The 19758-nt window shown below is 48.2% G+C and overlaps 1 protein-coding gene across 3 annotated transcripts in view; it reads left to right on the forward strand.

The window, feature by feature from the left end:
• The first annotated feature begins 969 nt into the window (after positions 1 to 969).
• TNN (tenascin N) overlaps positions 970 to 19758 on the forward strand; it is a 54840-nt gene continuing 36051 nt past the window's right edge. For 2 of the 3 annotated variants that reach the window (XM_029080690.2, XM_039914347.1), the window contains exons 1-2: positions 970 to 1155; positions 6642 to 6750. The gene's annotated coding sequence lies outside the window, so the exon portion shown is untranslated. Of the gene's footprint in view, positions 1156 to 6641; positions 6751 to 11989; positions 12077 to 19758 lie in introns of those variants that run through there. The other variant, XM_001515309.5, reaches the window with a different exon arrangement.

Genomic DNA, 19758 nt, shown 5'->3' on the forward strand with positions numbered 1-19758 from the left:
TGCCAAGCACTGTTCTAAGCGTTGGGGTAGATACAGAGTAATCAGATTGTCCCATGTGTTGATGATGATGGGACTTCTTAAGAGCTTCTTTAGCGCTTACAATGTGCCGAGCACGGTTCTAAGCGCTGGGGCAGATACAGAGTAATCAGGTTGTCCCCCGTGTTGATGATGATGATAATAATGTTGGTATTTGTTATGCGCTTACTATGTGCAGAGCACTGTTCTAAGCACTGGGGTAGGTACAAGGCGATCAGGTTGCCCCACGTGGGGCTGCCGGTCTTCATCCCCATTAATTGAGGCCTAGAGAAGTGAAGCAACTTGCCCAAAGTCGCAGCTGACAAGGGGAGGAGCCGGAATTAGAACCCACAATCCTTGACTCCCAAGCCCGGGCTCTTATTGACACCTACTGCGCAGAGCGCCGTACTAAGCTCTCAGAAAGTACAGAATCAAAAGATTGTCCTTCCACAGTTAAGGTTAAAGCACGTGTCGTAACTGTTGCTTCCCAGCTGGGACTCTGTTCTTAAAACCCTCCCCTCCATGGGAAGCCAGCCCCGCTAGGTCTGACCACCCTCCCTTGAAATGAGGAAAGGAGCAAGGGAAAGGGGTAGGGGAAAAGGCCAGGTGCCCGCAGGAAAGAGAGGAGAGGAGGAGTTTGATAAGGAGGAGCGGCATGGCCTAGTGAAAAGAGCACAGGCCTGGGAGTCAGAGGACCTGGTTTCTAATCCCAGCCTGGCCACTTCTCTGTTGTGTGACCTTGGGTAAGTCACTTCCCTTCTCTGGGCCTCAGTTACCTCATCTATAAAGGGGGGTTAAGATTAGTAGTCCCATATGGGATATGGACTGGGTTCGACCTGATTCTCGGATATCTACCCCAGTACTCAGAACAGTGTTTTATACATAGAAAGCCCTTAACGAATACCATTTTAAAAAAAGGAAAAACGTCTGTATTTCTCCACCTCTCATCCAGGACCAGGAAACCTCCCCTCCCTAGCCCCCACCCAGCTTTCAAAGCTTCAAGGGGTTCAAGGCAGAGTGGGTTGAACTGGATGAAGGAAAGAGACCCTGAGGCCAAGTGACGCGCCGTGCCCGAGGGTAATGTCAGGGATGAGGCAGCTCTCCGACCACCTACCTCCTCTGCCAGGCCTTCCACAGAAGGTGAGAATCACACAACCTAAATTGGATAAATTTCTCCAGGGGTGCCCCTCTTCTGCAATCCAGTCTGTACTGATCCATGTATAGCTGCTTCTTCCCTTTCTGTGAATCAAAAGAGTTATCCTCAGTCCTTGGGGCTAGACTAGCCTGAGCCCAGATCTCAAAGTCAAGAAGTCTTGCATTCATTCTCTGCTTTTAATACCTAATACTCTTTTCTTTCCCCTATCCCTCTGTATTTTATAAGGCCCTTACTTCTATAAAACAGCTAAATTTCTGCTCCTCAGATTCTTAGGCAGGATTGCTCCTCTCAACCTGGGGAGAGCGATAATTTACTACTGTATTTGAAAAGGGCTTTTGTTGCTTTGAAAATCATTGTTCATAGCGGAGTTTTATTTCCTTCCCTCGTGTTAAAGGTCCTGCCCGTTTCATCTGCAGTGTGGCCTTGAGCAAGTCTCTAAACCCAGTGTGGGAAGGGATTGTCTCTATTGCTGAATTGTACTTTCCAAGCACTTAGTACAGTGCTCTGCACTCAGTAAGTGCTCAATAAATACGATCGAACGAATGAATGAAATTCCCCATCCGCAACTTTGTCCTGGCCTGCAGTGGGAGGGTAGGGGCTGTAACATCCATCGCCGTTGCCCCTCTGCCTGAATTTAACATCCACAGAGTTGTGCGGTCTGAGTGGCCTGACTTCCTCACACTTGAGAGGCTTGAATCCAAGGCATCCCCAGTGCCCCCCGCCTCACTCTTTGGTTTGGGACCTGAGCTGTAATGTACACAAGATGGCACTAGCATCCCAGCTTCCCCAGGAGCCCATCCATCACTCCCTCTTCGGGGTCCGGATGCCAGCACTCTGTGGCGGCACAGCGGGAGCCCTTACCACCGAGTGTGACAGTTCATGTGGGCTCACACACTCATCCCCTCCATCCGATTTCTCCATTTCCTGAGGACCCTCCTCTCTGGGGAAAGCTTTATGAATGCTGGTGGCTGGAGAAGGGCTCCTCTGGGCAGCTGTGGCTCCCGAAGCCCCGGGACTCCTGCCGAGGACGCCAGGTTCATGGAGGATAGGCCCCCGCTTTCTTGGTTCCTGTGGTTCCAGCCATCTTGGTTGTCAGGCTGGATAGGTCTACTGTGGTATCCTGTTGCTGGGCCTCTCTCACTGAGCACAGTGCAAAATTAGCTCTAGCATTGGGGCCTGCTTCAGTGTCCTGTGCAAATCTCTGCCAGCTGGGGGCTTGAACTGAAACCAAGGTTTGGGAATCACTTCACTAACAAGATTACATCCAGCCTTTGCAATGTCCTGGATTGGTTTACACTGAGGAAAATGTTCCATTAAAAGTAGCTTCTTATTATGTTTTTTCTTTTTCCTTCTTGCCCTCTTTCTTCTCCTCTTCCTCCTCCTTCCTCCCTCTTTTTCCCTTCTCTTCCCCACTCCTCCCTTCTCTGTTCTCCTTTATTCACTCTTCTAGAAATAGCATTAGCATTTGTTAAATGCTTATTGGATGCAGAGCACTATACTTAAGTTCTGGGAAATAATACACAGGTGGGAATTGGATATAGTCTTCTCCTTCCTCCATTTTCCCCCCTTCTCCATCTCTTCCTCCTCTTCTTTTGTCTCGTCCTCTACCCTTTCCCTAAGTTTAGTCTTACTTAATGAGCAGTCAAATTCTTCTTCCTTTTGGTGAATTCATTGCATATGGAAGGAGTCATAACTGTAAAGACCAGTAATAATAATAATGTTGGTATTTGTTAAGCACTATGTGCAGAGCACTGTTCTAAGCACTGGGGTAGACACAGGGGAATCAGGTTGTCCCACGTGGGGCTCACAGTCTTCATCCCCATTTTACAGATGAGGTAACTGAGGCACAGAGAAGTTAAGTGACTTGCCCACAGTCACACAGCTGACAGGTGGCAGAGCCGGGATTCGAACCCTTGATCTCTGACTCCAAAGCCCATGCTCTTTCCACTCAGCCACGCTGCAGTAGGTTGAGGGCAACTCGGTGGCCACTAAAGTGTTTCCTATGCCATGTGAATTATGTTCCTTTGGGTTACTCAAACAAGGGAAAGGACCAATATGAGAATTTAGCCCATAGCAGATGTTCTTGAATTAATGATTGACTGGTTGATGGTTCAGTGGTGCTAATTTGATGCCATTCCTGTTTGCTCTTGCAGCCACAGGGCTAGGAGACACATCTAATAAGTTTGGGAAATAGTGGCCATGCCCTTGGCAAGGTTGTAGATCTAGTCACAGACAGGCACTCTGTCCCAGGACTGAGAAACCCAGAAATGTCTCTGGAGGGTCAGAAGGACTGAATTTGTGACATGTCTGGACATCTGAACTTTGTCTCGAGGTTATGTCAAGCTGCCTATCTCACTCATTGGATTTAGCTGGCATCTTGCATGAAATCCTAGCCTATAATGCTTTGTGGAAACCACAAGGGCCTGCTCCTCAGAGAGGAACATTTGTAGGGATGGTGGGGAATGGTGTTCCGGCAGGAAAATGTGATGTAATGAAGTGGGGAGAATAAGTCACACATGTGGTTACTTTGCATTTGAGTACATTTGTCTGTGTGGGATGCCCGTAATTACTGCTGGGACATTTTTCATCAGATTCTGGCTTTGCCCTCCTTGCTGCTTTCAGTTCCCCCTGCAGGAACAGGGCACTGAGTTTCATTAACATGATTATATTACAAGTAGGTTCTCCAAACCAAAGTATAATCAAGGAGCTAAAGCCAATGATGACTGCAGCACTGTGTGATTAACCAGAGGGATAATGAGACCATTTTGTGTGAACAACTCAAAGAACTCGGCGGACATTCAATCGTTAATCTGATGATTCTCCCCTGAGGCAGGAAGGATGCATTCTCAGCTCCATCTTGAGGGTTTGCTGTGATAATCGGGACCCCGACCCTCCCAGGACACGTCCACGCATAGGCCTCCTAGTGCTTCTCAGTGACCTTGATGAGGTCACCTGCCATCCTAGCCTTCTGAGCTCCATTTGGATGGGTGTGAGAACTTCTTTGGGATCTCAGATTCCTTCCCTTGAGGTCCTGACTACTCTCAGGGCCAGAAAGACTGGCTGTGAGTGGTTTAGTTTCCCAGGCCCCACCTCAAGCTTGGCTCTCCTGGATCACACGCTATTCCTTTTTTTTGTGGTAGCTGTTAAGCTCTTACTATTTGCCAGGCCCTGTACTAAGCGCTGGGATAGATCCAAGCTAATCAGGCTGGAGACAGGCCTTGTCCCTCATGGGGCCCCCAATCTAAATCCCCATTTTACAGATTAGGTAACTGAGGCACAGAGAAGTGAAGTGACTTGCCCAAGGTCACCCAGCAGACAAATGGTGGAGCCAGGATTGTAAATCAGACCCTTTTGATTTCTAGGCCCATACTCTGTCCACTAGGCCAGGCTGCTTCTCTCTTCCTCCATGCAGAGTCTCGGTCCCGAAGCCTCGGAACCGAGGCTCATCTGTCATACTCCACAGGAGATTCCATCCATTGCTTCCGAACCACCCAGTATCCACACGTGCTATCGGTGGCCACCAAAGGACAACCCTCATTGTGTTCAAACCCTTTGCTCGTGTTCAGCAAAGGACCTGGGTTTGAATCTTGGCTCCGTCACTTGTCTGCGGTGTGACTTTAGGCAAGACGCTTCATTTCTCTGGATCTCAGTTACCTCATCTGTAAAATGGGGATTAAGACTGTGGGACAGGGACTGTGTCCAACCTGATTAGCGTGTATCTAATCAGCTTGTATCTAATTGTTGTGTGACAAGAACAGTGCTTGTCACATAGTAAGTGCTTCACAAATACTATCATTATTATTACCACAGTATTAATGTACAACAGCCAAGCAAATTGTTGGAGTTCTGCATCTGTGGCCATCACCTAATTCACCGCCCCCTCAGAGTGGCCCAGAAACTGCCCTCTTCCCAGTGGGGAGGTCAGGCTGGTGGGTGACCAGGGATGAGGGGCATCAGACAGTCCTTGAATTAATTCACTCATTCAATCGTATTTATTGAGCACTTACTGTGTGCAAAACATTGTACTAAGCGCTTGGGAGAGTATAACAACAAACAAGACACATTTCTGCCCACAACAAACTCAGTCTAGAGGGGAAGAAAGACACTAATATAATTAAATAGATAAATAACAGATATATATGTCTGTATATGGCTCAGTGGAAAGAGCCCAGGCTTGGGAGTCAGAGGTCATGGGTTTGAATCCCGCTCCTCCACTTGTCAGCTGTGTGATGGTGGGCAAGTCACTTCACTTCTCGGTGCCTCAGTTCCCTCATCTGTAAAATGGGGATTAAGACTGTGAGCCTCACGTGGGATAACCTGATCACGCTGTACCTACCCCAGCGCTTAGAACAGTGCTCTGCACCTAGTAAGCGCTTAACAAATACCAACATCATTATCGATTAGACTGGAAGCCCGTCAGTGGGCAGGGATTGTCTCTATCTGTGGCCGAATTGTACATTCCGAGTGCTTAGTACAGTTCTCTGCACATAGTAAGCGCTCAATTAATAGTACTGAATGAATATGTGCTGAGGGCATGGGAGGGGGATAAATGCAAGAGCAAATAAGAGTGGCGCAGAAGGGATTGGGAAGAGAGGAGAGAAGGGCTTAGTCAGGAAATCTTGTTGGAGAAGATGTACAAAGGTGCACATCCCCAGTTTTGACGACCCTCTTTCCCCCTTTTACTTCTTCGTTCCCCATTCGGGCTCCAGAGCTCGCCTTAGGGCAGCAACGCATCCTACTCCCCAGACAGTCGGGATGGCAGCTTCTGGCTTTTATCAGTGGACGGAGCTCTAGGAGGAACCCACTCTCCCAAAGAGACAGACAAAATGCATTCTAAAAAATGTTTACCCAAAGTGTTATCTCATGCATACTTGTACACACACACACAAACACCCTTTCAAGTCCCGTACCAGCTGTTTCTTACACATACACTCTTTTCCGTCTGTCTCTCTCCCTGCCTCTCTCTCTCCCTGCCTCTCCCCTCTTCCCTCAGTCAGCAGCATTGATTAAGTGCTGATTGCAGAGCATTGTGCTGAGCGCTTGGGAGAGTACAACAAAAGCAGGGCACATGTTCCTTGTCCAAAAGGAGATTTCTTCCCTCTCCTTCCCCTTCTTCCTCTGTTCAGTAGCTGATATTGCTTGAAGCTTAGCCTTCAGATCTCAGCCCAGAGAGCTGGTTTTTATTTTTATTATTATCATGGGACTTATTAAGTACTTACTTAAGTACTATGTGTCAAGCACTGTTTTAAGTGCCGGGGTAGTTAGAGTCAATCAGATCAGACACAGCCCCTGTCCCACCTGGGGCTCACAGTCTAAATAGGCAGGAGATTAGGTATTGGATCCCCATTTTACAGATGTGGAAGCTGAGGCATAGCTAAATTAAGGGACTGGCCTAAGGCCACACAGCAGGCAAGTGGCAGTTAGGATTAGAACCCAGATCCTCTGACTCCTAGGCCTGTGTTTTTTCCAGTAGGCCACCCTGCTTCCCGTGCCATTCTCTGTGACTGCGACCCAAAGTTCACCAGGAGTGCTCAGCCAGCTGCTTTTTTCTTGGAAGAGCGCTGCGATGGCCTGTGGAGGTGAGTACACACTCACCTTTGCTGGTTTGTCTAGAATAGAGGAATGAGATTGTGTGGGTGGACGTGGTACTGGTCCCAGGAGCTTGGCTCTGGAGCGAAGCTTACTCATCACGCCGGATGGTGATTTTGGAGCTGGCGAGGCGGGCAGGATTCCCAAAGAATACTTTCTGCCCTCTCCCATTCCTGAGGGCCTGGCTACAAGAACCAGACGTACATCATGACAGCTTTCTAAATCCTGGTTGCTGCCCTTTAGCTTTCCCAACCTAAGTGGGGACTTTGATTTTGAGCGTGTATGTGTTGCTTTTGTTCCATGCCAAAGCAAGTCCATCCCAAACAGAGCTGTTTTGAGCATGATTTCATTTTCCCTTCAGTTGAGGTTCATTGAGAGCAATTCACTTTTTCATGAATGTAACAGGGCAGTTATTCTTTCTTCTAGTGTTTCCCCCTGCTTACTACTTCTGCAGTTTCAAGTGAGATTGGGAGAATTTTCAAGTGTCAGAGGCGCTCGGCAATCCCACCACTCTCCCACCCACCATGCAGGTGAAGCAGTGCAGCTTAGTGGGAAGAGCATGGGCCTGGAAGCCAGAGGACCCGAGTTCTAATCCTGACTCCGCCATTTGCCTGTTGGGTGGACTTGGGCAAGTCACTTCACTTCTCTGGGCCTCAGATTTCTCATCTGTAACATGGGATTCAATACCCGTTCTCCCTCCTACTTAGATTGCACCCCACCCCACTCCCCACAGTGTGGGACACGGACTGTGTCTGATCTGATTAACTTGAATCTACCCCAGTGCTTAGAATAGTGTTTGACTAAGCACTTGACAAATACCATTAATTTTTTTTTAAAAAAAAAGGTTCACCAGCCACCAGCACCTCCCTGGCTAAACTGGCCATCCAGCTGGGCATTCCTTATTCTGGTCCCCCTGGGCACTCCCATGCCTAAACCCAGCAGGTGTTAGTTCAGCTGCGGTGGCAATGGGGACCAGAAGATAGAAGAGAAGGGAGATGGGCAGCCTCTTCTTCTTCATCATCATCCTGGCTGCTGCCAAGCCCCCGGTACCGCTGCTCTGACTGGGAGTGCCCTCTCCCGGCCCCTCAGCAGGCTGAAACCACCACTCTGAGCTCTCTCATCCTGAGCCTCACGGAAGCCCCAGAATCTTAGCTGGCCCACCTTCTTGGGAGACATCTGGCCACATTATGCTTGCAGAATGAGGCTCCGCCAGCTGCATCGCAGTTGGATCGTCAGGAAATCATTCTAGAGGGGAGGAGGCCCGTGAGGGACAGGTTTGACCAATTAGAGCAGGAGATGACTGGATGCAGGTTCAGAAGGATTAGCACAGCGAGGAGGCAATTGGATTTGACCTTAAGGAGTTGGCGGGAAGCTTTCGAGAGGGCCGGGTCCTCTGAAGGGACTGGGGTGAAGCCAGATCCCTGGGGGGAGTTGAAAGAGTGAAGAGACGGGAGACCGTGTGGCCTAATCGGCAGAACAGGGGCTGGGAGTCAGGCGACCTGCCTTCCCCCGCTTCCACCCCATCCGAGCTGTCTCCTCCAGCCTCTCGGAGAAAGCCACTTGAGCCTGGCTTGCCTGTGGCCCAGAGCACAGCCTGGGCCATAGCGGTGACTTCATGAATCAGCCCGCAGAGCCTGTGTCATTACTCTGTGGCTTTTCCCTTGTCCAGGAGGGAATAGTTGCCACACGCAGTAATCCGACATCCCTGAGAAAATAAACCATGTGGAGGGGAGGGCAAGGGAGTCGCTTCTCAGGAAGAAGCAGAGGCTACGTGGGGCTTCAGGGTCCCGACGTGATTCTTCGATTGTCTAGCGTAAGCCCATGGGCGCACCAAATCCCCTCCGCCACAACACCTGCCCCCTCATCCCCACGCAGCCCCCATCCCAGCCTCTCAATTGGGCCACTGTTCTGGGTGGAGAAATGACTTGGTCTGGGGGAAAATCCCAGCAGAGAGTATGGCTTCCTCGTGAGCTGGTCCGCTGGGACCTGATGGCTGGAAGACACCCCAATAATAACAATAATAATAATAATTGTGGTATTTAAGTACTTACTATGTGTCAGGCACTGTACTAAGCTCTGGACTAGCCCAGGATGGCCCCCAGGCAAGGCCCCACCTGGATGAATTCACCTGACTCCCCGGCCTTGGGTTGACTCCTGGCAGCCACGGTTACTGTCATAGGGAGATACTGACTTCTGTGAAGACAAATCTCGAGATAAAGTAAGCCAAGGGAGGCAGATGTTCATTCATTCAATAGTATTTATTGAGCACTTACCATGTGCAGAGTACTGTATTAAGTGGTTGGAATGTACAATTTGGCAACAGATAGAGACAATCCCTGCCCAATGATGGGCTCACAGTCTTAATCCGGGGAGACGGACGGCAGAGCGAAACAGAACGAAACAAAAACAAGACGTTATCACGATAGATATAATCAAGGGGATGTACACCTCATTAACAAAATTAATAGGGTAATAAATATATACAAATGAGCACAGTGCTGAGGGGAGGGGAAAGAGGGAGGGGAAGGAGAAAAGGATGGGGTGGAGAGGGGAGAGAAGGGGGAGCAGAGGGAAAGGGGGCTCAGCTGAGGGGAGGTGAAGGGGGAGGAGCAGAAGGTGGAGGAGGAGCGGAGGGAAAAGGGGGAGCTCAGTCTGGGAGGGCCTCTTGGAAGAGGTGAACTCTCAGTAGGGCTTTGAAGAGGGGAAGAGAATTAATTTGGCAGTTAGATGTTGCCCGGGGTGGTTCATTTTTGGTCTCCAGGAATAATGTCAGGCAGATATTATGTCTATAGCCCGTTGCTGTATTGTGCTCTCCCAATCGCTTAGTACAGTGCGCCGTCCATAGGAAGTGCTTAATAAATAGCCCGGATTGATTGCCCTGAAACCTGCAGTTGCTGCAGGGGTTGCAGTTGTTTTTACAGGCCCACCATCTCCAGGCTCCTCCCCATCTTTCATTCATTCATTCATTGTCATATTGAGTGCTTCCTGTGTGTGGAGCACTGTCTTAAGCAATTGGAAGAGTACAGTACAACAATAAACAGACACATTCCCCACCCACAGTAAGCTTACAGTCTAGAGGGGGAGACAGACATTAATATGGATAAATAAATCCCTTCCTGTAATGCTAGGGATTGCTTTTTGGTCTCTCCTCTTCCATCCGGTCATGTAGTAGGTGGGCTCCCAGGTCCAGAGTGCCCGGGATCCCCCCCGACACAGTGACTTAGGGGGCGTCCATCAGGCCAGGCGCCTCCCCTTTAAGTTGCACTTCATTTCGATTCACCTAGTCCCAATTCAAGACATTAAGAGAAACGAGTTCAAATTCACTGGAAATTGGGCAGGCCGGCTAAGACCCATTGGAGTGGTTAAGACTTCCCCAGACCAAGCACACTGACGTTATTTGGGTTTGGGGGAGAACTGAATAGGAAAAATAAGATCAGAATCATAATGGCATTGATGGTATTCTGAATTCTTAAAAAAAACCAACTATCTTAAAAGGACTAAAATACTTCAGTGAAGAGTTGGACTGAGCCATAATTTGAGCCTAAACAATGTTTTTGAGGGTGGGCCCTGGCGCCAGTTACCCTGCCAGCACAAACAATTCGGATTCAAGGAAAAAGCCAATTTCACACAGACGTTTCAGTCTGGAGTCTTGGTCCCGTGGATTCCCCCATCAAGATGTCGCAATACTGAGCAATGGAACTCAGCTGCTTCCAATTGCGCCAGGCCTGGCCCATTGGAATACGTGATCTGATTGACTTCTTTGCCCTAGGCCAGGAGGTCCGGACCACTGCTAGCATAGCCTAATGGATAGAGCATAGGCCTGGGCGTCAGAAGGTCATGGGTTCTAATTCTGCCTCCACTGTGCCCTTGGGCAAATCACTTCACTTTTCTGGGCCTCAGTTACCTCATCTGTAAAATGGGGATTAAGACTGTGAGCCCCAAGTGGGACAGGGACTATGTCCAATCCGATTGGCTTTTATTCCGTCCCCGCCCCCCAGCACTTAGTACAGCGCCTAACACATAGTAAGCGCTTAATGAATACCACAATTATTATTTCTTGAAATTGGAGGCTTGCGCTCTCAAGGTATCACCTGAAGTACCCCATTTCATCTAGTCACCACCATCCCCAAACGGAACACCCTCCCTCTGGCTTCCTCGACTCCTCCTCATCCACCCTTCCTACTCACGCAGAAGGGCTCTTCCAAAACTAGAAGGGAACGGCAGCAGCCTAGAGAGCAGAGCACATGACGAAAGGGAACAATTTTTGTATGTCTCAAAGCCGAGGGCACTGATAATAATTGTGGTATTTGCTAAGTGTTTTATTATGTGCCAAGCACTCTTCTAGTCACTGAGGTAGATAGAAGCAGATCAGATACAGTCCTACTTGGACAACCTGGTCTAAGTGGGAGGGAGAACGGGTATCTTACCTTCATTTTTATGGAGGAGGAAAGTGAGGCTCACAGAAGGGAAGTGACTTGTCCAAAGTCACAAAGCAGATCAGCTCCTGCAGTCGCTATTTCTTGTCGTATTTCCGGGGAGCCCATCACCCTTAATTCTCCCATTCCGTGGGGTTTACCATCTGCAATAACTGCACGGTCTGTAACAGTTGAAGCTGAACTCCTTTTGGCCAGGAACGTGTCTGCCAACTGTCTTGTATTGTACACTCCCCAGTGCTTCGGAAAGTATTTTGCACTCTCTAAGCTCTCGATAAATATTATTCATTGATTAGGTTATGAACACCTTTCAGAGGGTATGGACTGACTTTCATAGCAGGTTCTGGTGGGGTTTTTTTAGAAAGCATTGAAGCAAATTGGAGTTTCACTCTCAAAACTCTTTTCGTAGCTAAAAAGCCTAGCTGGAGGGGTGAAGGAGGGCCCCTGTTCTTCTGAAAAGTGAAAAGGGAAAGGAGTTGAACAAATACAAACCTACCAATCCAGAGGCTCAACCCCCAGCCACAAGACATCTTTGCTCTGCATCTGCCTAACTGGAAACAGCCTCCAGTATTTTTAGCTGCTGCATAATCGAAGTTAAAAGGAAGAAGGGGGAGAGGAGGGTGGGATGGAAGGGTCTGATTTTTTCCAGCTAGAATAAGAGAGGCATTCCTCATTATCTCTCATGTCATGTCCCTGCCTGGCAAAAAGGGAAACACCCAAGTATCCCCATTGGCTCTCCTGGTCTTGCCCAGGAGGGATTTAAACTCAGGGAGGGCAGCAGGGGCTCCTCGAACAGAGCAGGAAAGAGGAGACCAAGGGAACCTTTTTTCTCTCAGGGGTCCACTCTCACAGGCGTTCATAGGAGTACAGAACTGCGTCCGAGGTAAGGAGACCCTACTACAGGGGCTTTTCCAATGCCGGCAGAGGTGGCTGGAAGAGGGAGGGCAGGTTCCAGGGGACGCTCTCCTAAACTCTACATCAGACAATCTGGGAGGTCTGAGCATGATGTCACTCCTCATTCCCTTCCCTTGAGACTTTCAGGCACAGCTCTGTGCCTCAGTTTCCCTAGCTGGAAATTGGGGAAGGGATATTCTGCTTCCATTCTGCCTTCAAGAGTTGGAGCGAGGTTGAATTAAGAATGTGGCAGTGGAAGCAAGCACTATGTACTCGGGAAATATTACTGAATTCAAATTGTCTGGACCAGGTGGAAACTCTCATCCAGTTACTTGGCAGAATACAACTTGTGGGTTTTTTATATATATATATATGTATATATATGTGTGTGTGTATATATGTTGTATTCTGCCAAGTATGCATATATATACATATATATATATATATGTGTGTGTGTATATGTATATCATTTTTTTAACCCAGGTAAAGACTAGTCAGGAAAAAAAGATTTCCTTTTACTCCAGCAGGTCCTATGTTGGTGGATTTTTCCTCTTCGATCACCTAGGTCTTTTTGCTCTTGCTAAGAATTAAAAAGGGGTTTCTGTTTTCAGTCACTAAAGCCTCATTTATAACCCCACATAGATTTGTTTTTCTGTCTGTCATCAGAACACAAAGTTAAGGCTTACTCTTTCCCCTCCCCATGGTATAAAGTTTGTTATACAGATTCCATTCTAACATTCGGGAGTGATGCGTTTTCCAGCGCTTAGTACAGTGCCTGGCACATAGTAAGCACTTAACAAATACCACTTAAAAAAAAAAAAGACGAGTGATATGTCAGTTTCCCTCTCGTTCCCCACCTCATCTCTTCCTTCTTAATGTCCAAGTGAAATCGCTTGAGAAATGGCAGGGAGTTCTAGGGTAGGAAATTGATGTTCAGAGTCGAGCAAGATGTTACTCAACCTGCCCCACACCCTCAAACGATGGTGGTGATAGCCACCCAGGTCCACAGCGGGAGCTCACCTCCTGCAATGGGAACAGCTTGGCACTAGGACTAGCCTGAGGGCAAGCAGCAGAGCTTCCGGGAAGCTGAGGGACTTGCCCGATAAATAAATGAGAGCAGAACCCTTTAATCTACTTATCTTGTATTTACCCCAGAGCTTTGAACAGAGTAGGCATTTAATATAGACCATTACTAATCCTGGCCCAGAGCTCAGGCCTTTCAGGGTAAAGTTGGCAGAGAGGAGAGGTGGTATTGCTTTGTAAAACCCTTCCTCCTTTGTAAGGTATTTTCTGGACTCTGGTGCTGAACCACATTAAAAAAGCCCTTAGAGGGCTGGTCTGAAGCTCTGTTTTCTGAGGTGGCTGGCTTCTGTTTCCACCTTAAATATGGGCTGAATAATGGGGTGGTGGATGTTGGGAAGAGGATGTTGAAGACTGGGCAAAAGGGACAACTGTCCTGGGATGGCTTGGGGCTGGAGTAGGTCCCTCCAGGGATTAGCAGACCCCCACTATTCTTCAATGAATGATGAATTCTGGTATTTAAGTGCTTACTATGTGCCAGCTACTGTACTAAGCACTGGGGTGGATACAAGCAAATCAGTTTGGACTCGGGCCCTGTCCCACATGGGGCTCACAGTCTCAGTCCCCATTTTACACATGAGGGAACTGAGGCACAGAGAAGTGAAGTGACTGGCCCAAGGTCACACAGCAGACAAGTGGTGGAGCCAGAATTAGAACCCATGGCCTGACTTCCCGATCCGTGCTCTATCCGCTATGCCGTGCTGCCTCAACGGCATCCTCACCCTTGACCTCCACCGTAGTTCTGACTGCATTGACATACGTGGGCTTCAGGGAGAGCAGGAGATGGCAAACTCTGTCCTGGGGCAATGCCCAGGTTTCCAATGCTGCTTAGTCTCAGGGAAACCTTAACTGAGGCCTGGGTCACCCAGTTACCCCAGTGGGGCTTGAGGCAGAGTCAATGTGACCCTGGCAGGTAGGCACTCCCAGGGGGCTCAATCCTGAATAAGGGACAAATGGAAAGGCCCCTCTGCCTCCCTGTGGGTAAGCCGGAGGACTCTGACCCGTAGCGACCCATCCCAGGGGAGAGCGGCCCAGCCGAAGTGACGGACTTCACCAGATGGAGCACTGAACGGCTCAACTCAAGTTCCCCTGGGGCTCGGGTCCACCTACGCCTAGCCCAGCTGGGCCAGCCATTGTCGGTCGATACTGGTTCTAGAATTGGAGAGAGGGAGGGACAAGAGGGGTGAGCAAGGGAACTATCTTGGGAATGTCTTCCAGGGATGTCCGGGAGACTTGGGAAATGCAAGGTGGTAAACGTGTAGGTTCTCCAGTCCATGTTCAGAGGCCTAGTTCTTATTCTTCCTTCTTAGATCAATCCGGTCTTCACTCATTTGAACAGCAAGGCCATTAGCCCAGAATAGTAAGGTAATCTTTTACTGAGGTATGGTAGTAATAATAATAATAATGTTGGTATTTGTTAAGCACTTACTATGTGCAGAGCACTGTTCTAAGCGCTGGGGTAGATACAGGGTAATCAGGTTGTCCCATTTGAGGCTCACAGTTAATCCCCATTTTACAGATGAGGTAACTGAGGCACAGAGAAGTTAAGTGACTTGCCCACAGTCACACAGCTACCAAGTGGCAGAGCTGGGATTCGAACCCATGACCTCTGACTCCCAAACCCGGGCTCTTTCCACTGAGCCACGCTGCTTCTCTGTTAGTACTGGGAGGGCAGTAGAACCCAGTGGAAAGGACACACAAGGCAACACCCACTCTTGCTCAGAGATCTGGTTTCTGGTCTCAGTGCTTTTTTTGCCCTGCTGTAGGTAAGTCACTTAACATCTCTCTGCCTCATCTGCAGATTGAGGTTAAGATACCCACTCTCTGTATCCCTTAGATTGCAAAGGCTACTTGAGACAGGGATTGGGTCAGTTCTGATTATCCCCAGGGCTTAGTAGTGCTTTGGCACATTGTAAGCACTTCATAAATACAGTAATTAATGAATCATCAGGAGCTTTTCTTTTTGACAAGCAGGCAGAAGTATTGCCATCTGATTTGAATTTCCATTTCCTTGGGATGCCAACTAGTGTATTATTATTATTAGTATTATTTACAGGCCTGAAGGAAGAGGATCAGGGAGCTTCCCTCTGGGAATAAACTGTTGCAGAAAACTCTTTCTGGAGACTTACCAGATGGTAGCATAGTCCTCCAAAAGGGTTAACTGAACTGAGTTTTCTCTGAAGTGAGAGCCATTTCAAGGCAGATGAAACAGGAGTAAACAGAGAAGACCCGGCATGGCCACAGCTGCAACCTATTAAGTAAATAGCAGCCATTTATTAAGGCAGAATCAGGGCAAGTGGCCTGACTTTCCAATTCTTGGTGAGCAGGAAGAGACCTTTTTGGGAAGAATTGGTTTGCACGGTGTTTGCTGCATTGTGGGTGGGAGAGATTGAAGTCAGTAAGAATGGTGTTGGATGCAGGGGTCCATGGTCTGCTCCGGAGAATTATGTAGAATGAATGTGTTCTAATCACATTCAACTAACTTCTCCAGATGCTATCTCTCCAGAGAATTATGTGGAAGGAAGAAAATAGAAACCCATCCCAACCATAGGCTTTCTCCGGGATCAACACTCAGTGATACCCAACAGCACCTTTTGATAACTTCTGGCAATGAATGAGACTCTTCATACTCTGGCTATCTAATAATAATAATTATGGCATGAAAGTGCTTACTAGGTACCAAAAACTGGGTTAAGCGCTGGGGTATAAATGCCAAAATCAGATTAGACTCAAGCACATATGCCTCCCAATTTGAGAGGTAGGGAGACCCAGTGTCTTATCCTTCTTTTACAGATGAGGAAATTGAGATCCAGAAAGAATAAGTGACTTGCCTACAGTCACACAACAGGCGTGGGGCAGAGCTGGGACTAGAACCTGGATCTACTGACTTGGGTCTCCCTGATTGGGTCTCCTGCAGTGGCTTTATCTAGAATAGTCCAAATCCTAGTGGTTGTATAGGTGCCAAGTTTGGCCAGGTCTATCCCTCCGTTGGCTATGTCGTTCACAGAAAAATGAATTACTCCATGGAAGACATGCTAAACAAAAACAACAAATCCTCTCTTTTTCTGTCATGTCAGCTCTCTTTTTTGTCAGGACAGGCCTAGACCCTAAATCTCTGATAGTTTTATATGAAACAGATTTTTTTTTTGTTAGACTGGTTTTCATTAGGCTCCTGCTAATGAAGTTCTTGTCTCACTTTCATCACCACAGGCAGAGGGACAAAAAGCATTAAAATGAACACTTGCTGAACTCCAGAGTAGTAGGTGATGGAGTTGACTGAGTTATTATAATTATGGTAGTTGAGAAGCACTTACTATGTGCCAAGTACTGTTCTAATTACTGGGATAGATGCATAGTGATCAGGTTGGACCCAGTCCCTGTCCCACTTTGGGCTCATAGTCAAAGTAAGGAGAGAGTAGGATTTAATCCCCGTTTTACAGATGAGGTAACTGAGGCACAAAGAATATTCAGTCATATTTGTCGAGCGCTAACTGTGTGCTAAGCACTTGGGAGAGTACCGTTAAGTGATTGTCCAAGGTCACGCAGCAGACTTGTGGCAGAGCCGGGATTAGAACCCAGGTCCTCAGATACCCAGGCCCCTGCCCTTTCCACTAGGCTTTGTTGCTTCTCTGGTTAGAAGCAATCTCTGTTTTACACCCAGTTCCACCCACCCCAGCCCTAACTGGAGCCACAGACATGTGCCCAGGATTTTGTTTCCGATATCATGGTGTGCCACAAACAAACAAACCTGCTCGGGTGGTCCCTAACAGCATTCTAGCTGGAGTGCCAAGTAAAAACTCTCACCAGGGCAGAAGTGAGGGTTTGGGGGGACAGAAGCATGAAGGAAAGTTGAGTGGGCTCAGGGGAAGTCGGTGGTGGCTCCACTGGGCAGAGGTCCGGGGGTTCCATTACTCTTCATTGTGTCAACTGCCAAAAGCCCTCTGCCAGCTACCAGCAGAGTCGGAGAAGGGAAAGATGGGAAGGACCCATCGAATCACATCTGGTTTGTTTCCTTCCATGAATTAATTCCTCCTTCTTAAATATCACATTCTGTGGGGCTTCTCCACTGCTTCTATGGAAATTTATCTTCATTCTAGCTGCTTTTACCAAGAGGAACACTTTGAGTGGCCAGTTTTCCTTTGCCCCATTTCTATGCCAAAATTCCACATTTACCTCTCCAGTTTTCCCCTTTCCTCTCCCACTTAGGTCTGTCTGTGGCCTACTGGTGTCTCGGAGAGACGGCATACATCACCCTCCATCCCCCTAAATAACAGGGGAAGCCGGTTTTTGCAGAACGATGTCTGAAGAAACCAAAAAGCTTCTCTCCTCTCTCATTACATTTGACAGAAATGCTCAGTTCAGGGATATTTCGTCTTTCGAGCAATCAGCCTACCCAGGAAAATCTGAGATCAATGCATGAAATCTGAGAGACTGTAATTAACAAGGACCTCATGTTACAGCTCAGAATGGTGCGCAACACTGATGTTAATACTAGGGCTTCTGGGGTTTCTTGTCTTCCAGGCTCCAAAAACAAAGCCTGGGTAGCCCCGCTGTGGTTTATGGTTAAAGCCTGTGGGTTCACCACTGGTTTAAAGCCTCTTCTGAAAATGGTCTGCACTACAGCTGAGTTTGTCATTTAGGAAGGTGCAAAGAGAATGAGAAGTCAACTTTTGCTGCTGTGCTTTTGCACCCAAGGGAGATTTAGAGGTTTATTCATTCATTCAGTCGCATTTATTGAGCACTTACTGTATGCAGAGCACTGTATTAAGCCCTCAGTAGAATACAATACCACAATAAACAGTCACATTCCCTGCCGCAAGGAGCTTACGGTCTAGAGAAAATGGTGTCTGATTAGCTGGGTGTCACACGCAGAGGCTGCTCTGCATTCGTTTATTCAGTCCTATTTCTTGAGCACTTACTGTGCACAGAACACTGTACTAAGTGCTTGGAAAGTACAATTCAGCAATAAAGAGAGGCAATCCCTTCCCACATCAGGCTTATAGTCTGTAGGAACCTGCCGAACATTTTGTTGAAAGAAAGAGAGCAGAGGCTGGGACAGGGAAGGGGGAGTGGAACAGGAAACCTTCCCCAGTGAATCAGATTCACTGCTCATCTCTGGCATCCTGTGGCTCTCCTCACTCAGCCAACACTTTTCTGACTTTATGTTAATGCGGTGATGCTGGGCCGACCCTTAAAAGAAGAGTACTGAACTAGTGTAATTCTTGGTCCCTCCACGAGAAAGAGAGAGAGACTCAATCCTGTCTCTGCCTTTGGATTCCTTGAGGGTTGAGACCTGTGTGTTCAGTAGTTCAGGGCTCTGCACACTGGCTCCTCATTGGTACTATTGGCTGACTCAATGAACTCAATAAATGAACTCAATTTGTCTCCTTTGGCTGCCTTCTCCTCCGCCCTCCCCGAGGGACTGCCATGATTGCCCCGCAGTTTCTCTCTGCCTTGCCAGGGCCTGTTCTGGGGCCTCGAGCTTTTAAAACCCCAGACCCTGAGAAGGAAAGTCCACGTTCTGACCCTTAAGCCAAGGGTCGCTGTAAAGTACTTCATTATGATATTTATTAAGCCCTTACTATGAAGTCATTTTTATTAAGTGCTGTACTAAACATTAGGAAATAATACCAAGATGAGAATTAGACACGGTCCCTATCCCGCTACCTGCCAAGTATGATGCTGGGATAGGTATGATAGATCGGACACTGCCCCTGGCCAAAATGGGGGCGCTCAGTCCAAGGGAGGGAGAGCAGGTTTCTTTTTCTCATTTTACAGTTGAAGTAACCAAGGTTGTGACTCCCAAGGTCTCGCAGGAAGCCATTGGCAGACCAGGGAATAGATCTCAGATCTCTTCACTCCCAGACCTAGGCAAAGTCCAGGGTCCCGGAAACAACTGAAATAGAGATGGCCCCACTAACATGGGAGTAGTTGTGATGTCGCTCCCCACGGAAATGATGCCACAGTCACCCTGCGTTAGAACCAGAAGGTTCAAGGAGGATTTCCGGGCTCCTGGTGGCTGGCTTGGCCAGTGGACACCTGAATGTTGAAATGGGTGCCATCCCCTCCCCAGCTGGGTAGGGAGGATCTGAGAAAGAAAACAACCGGGGGAAACAGGAGCACTTCCAGAATGCAAGGAGCAGAGCCCCAGCCTGTCCCAAGCTCTCTGCGGTCCCCCAGGGAGGAAATTGAATGCCCAGCAGCTAACCAAAATTCATCCTGGAGAGGTGGCCCTTGGGAGAGAGTTAGGATCCTGAGGCAGATGGGTAAAGCAGGGCAGCTGTTGCTGGTTTTGCTCTAGGAAACATGTTGACTATTTTGAAGGACTTCCAGAGCTGTTGATTGTTGAGATGCAGAATCTTCAGGGCCAGTGGTGGTTTGTCCTATCCCAACTTGGCCAGACCTTGACCATTTCTGCAGAGAGGTGTGCAGGCCCAACAGAGATTCTTCTGTGGGGCCAGGACTATCGACTTTTTAACCATTCTCCTTCCCACTCTCCACCACTCACAATGGGACCTTCTTCCTTAGTTGACAGCCTGATAGGATGTGTGAGCCTAGCATCCTTCCAGTTGCCAGGGCAGGTTTTGCTCT

Source organism: Ornithorhynchus anatinus, chromosome 16, assembly GCF_004115215.2.
Source record: "Ornithorhynchus anatinus isolate Pmale09 chromosome 16, mOrnAna1.pri.v4, whole genome shotgun sequence".
NCBI classification, from domain to species: Eukaryota; Metazoa; Chordata; class Mammalia; order Monotremata; family Ornithorhynchidae; genus Ornithorhynchus; species Ornithorhynchus anatinus.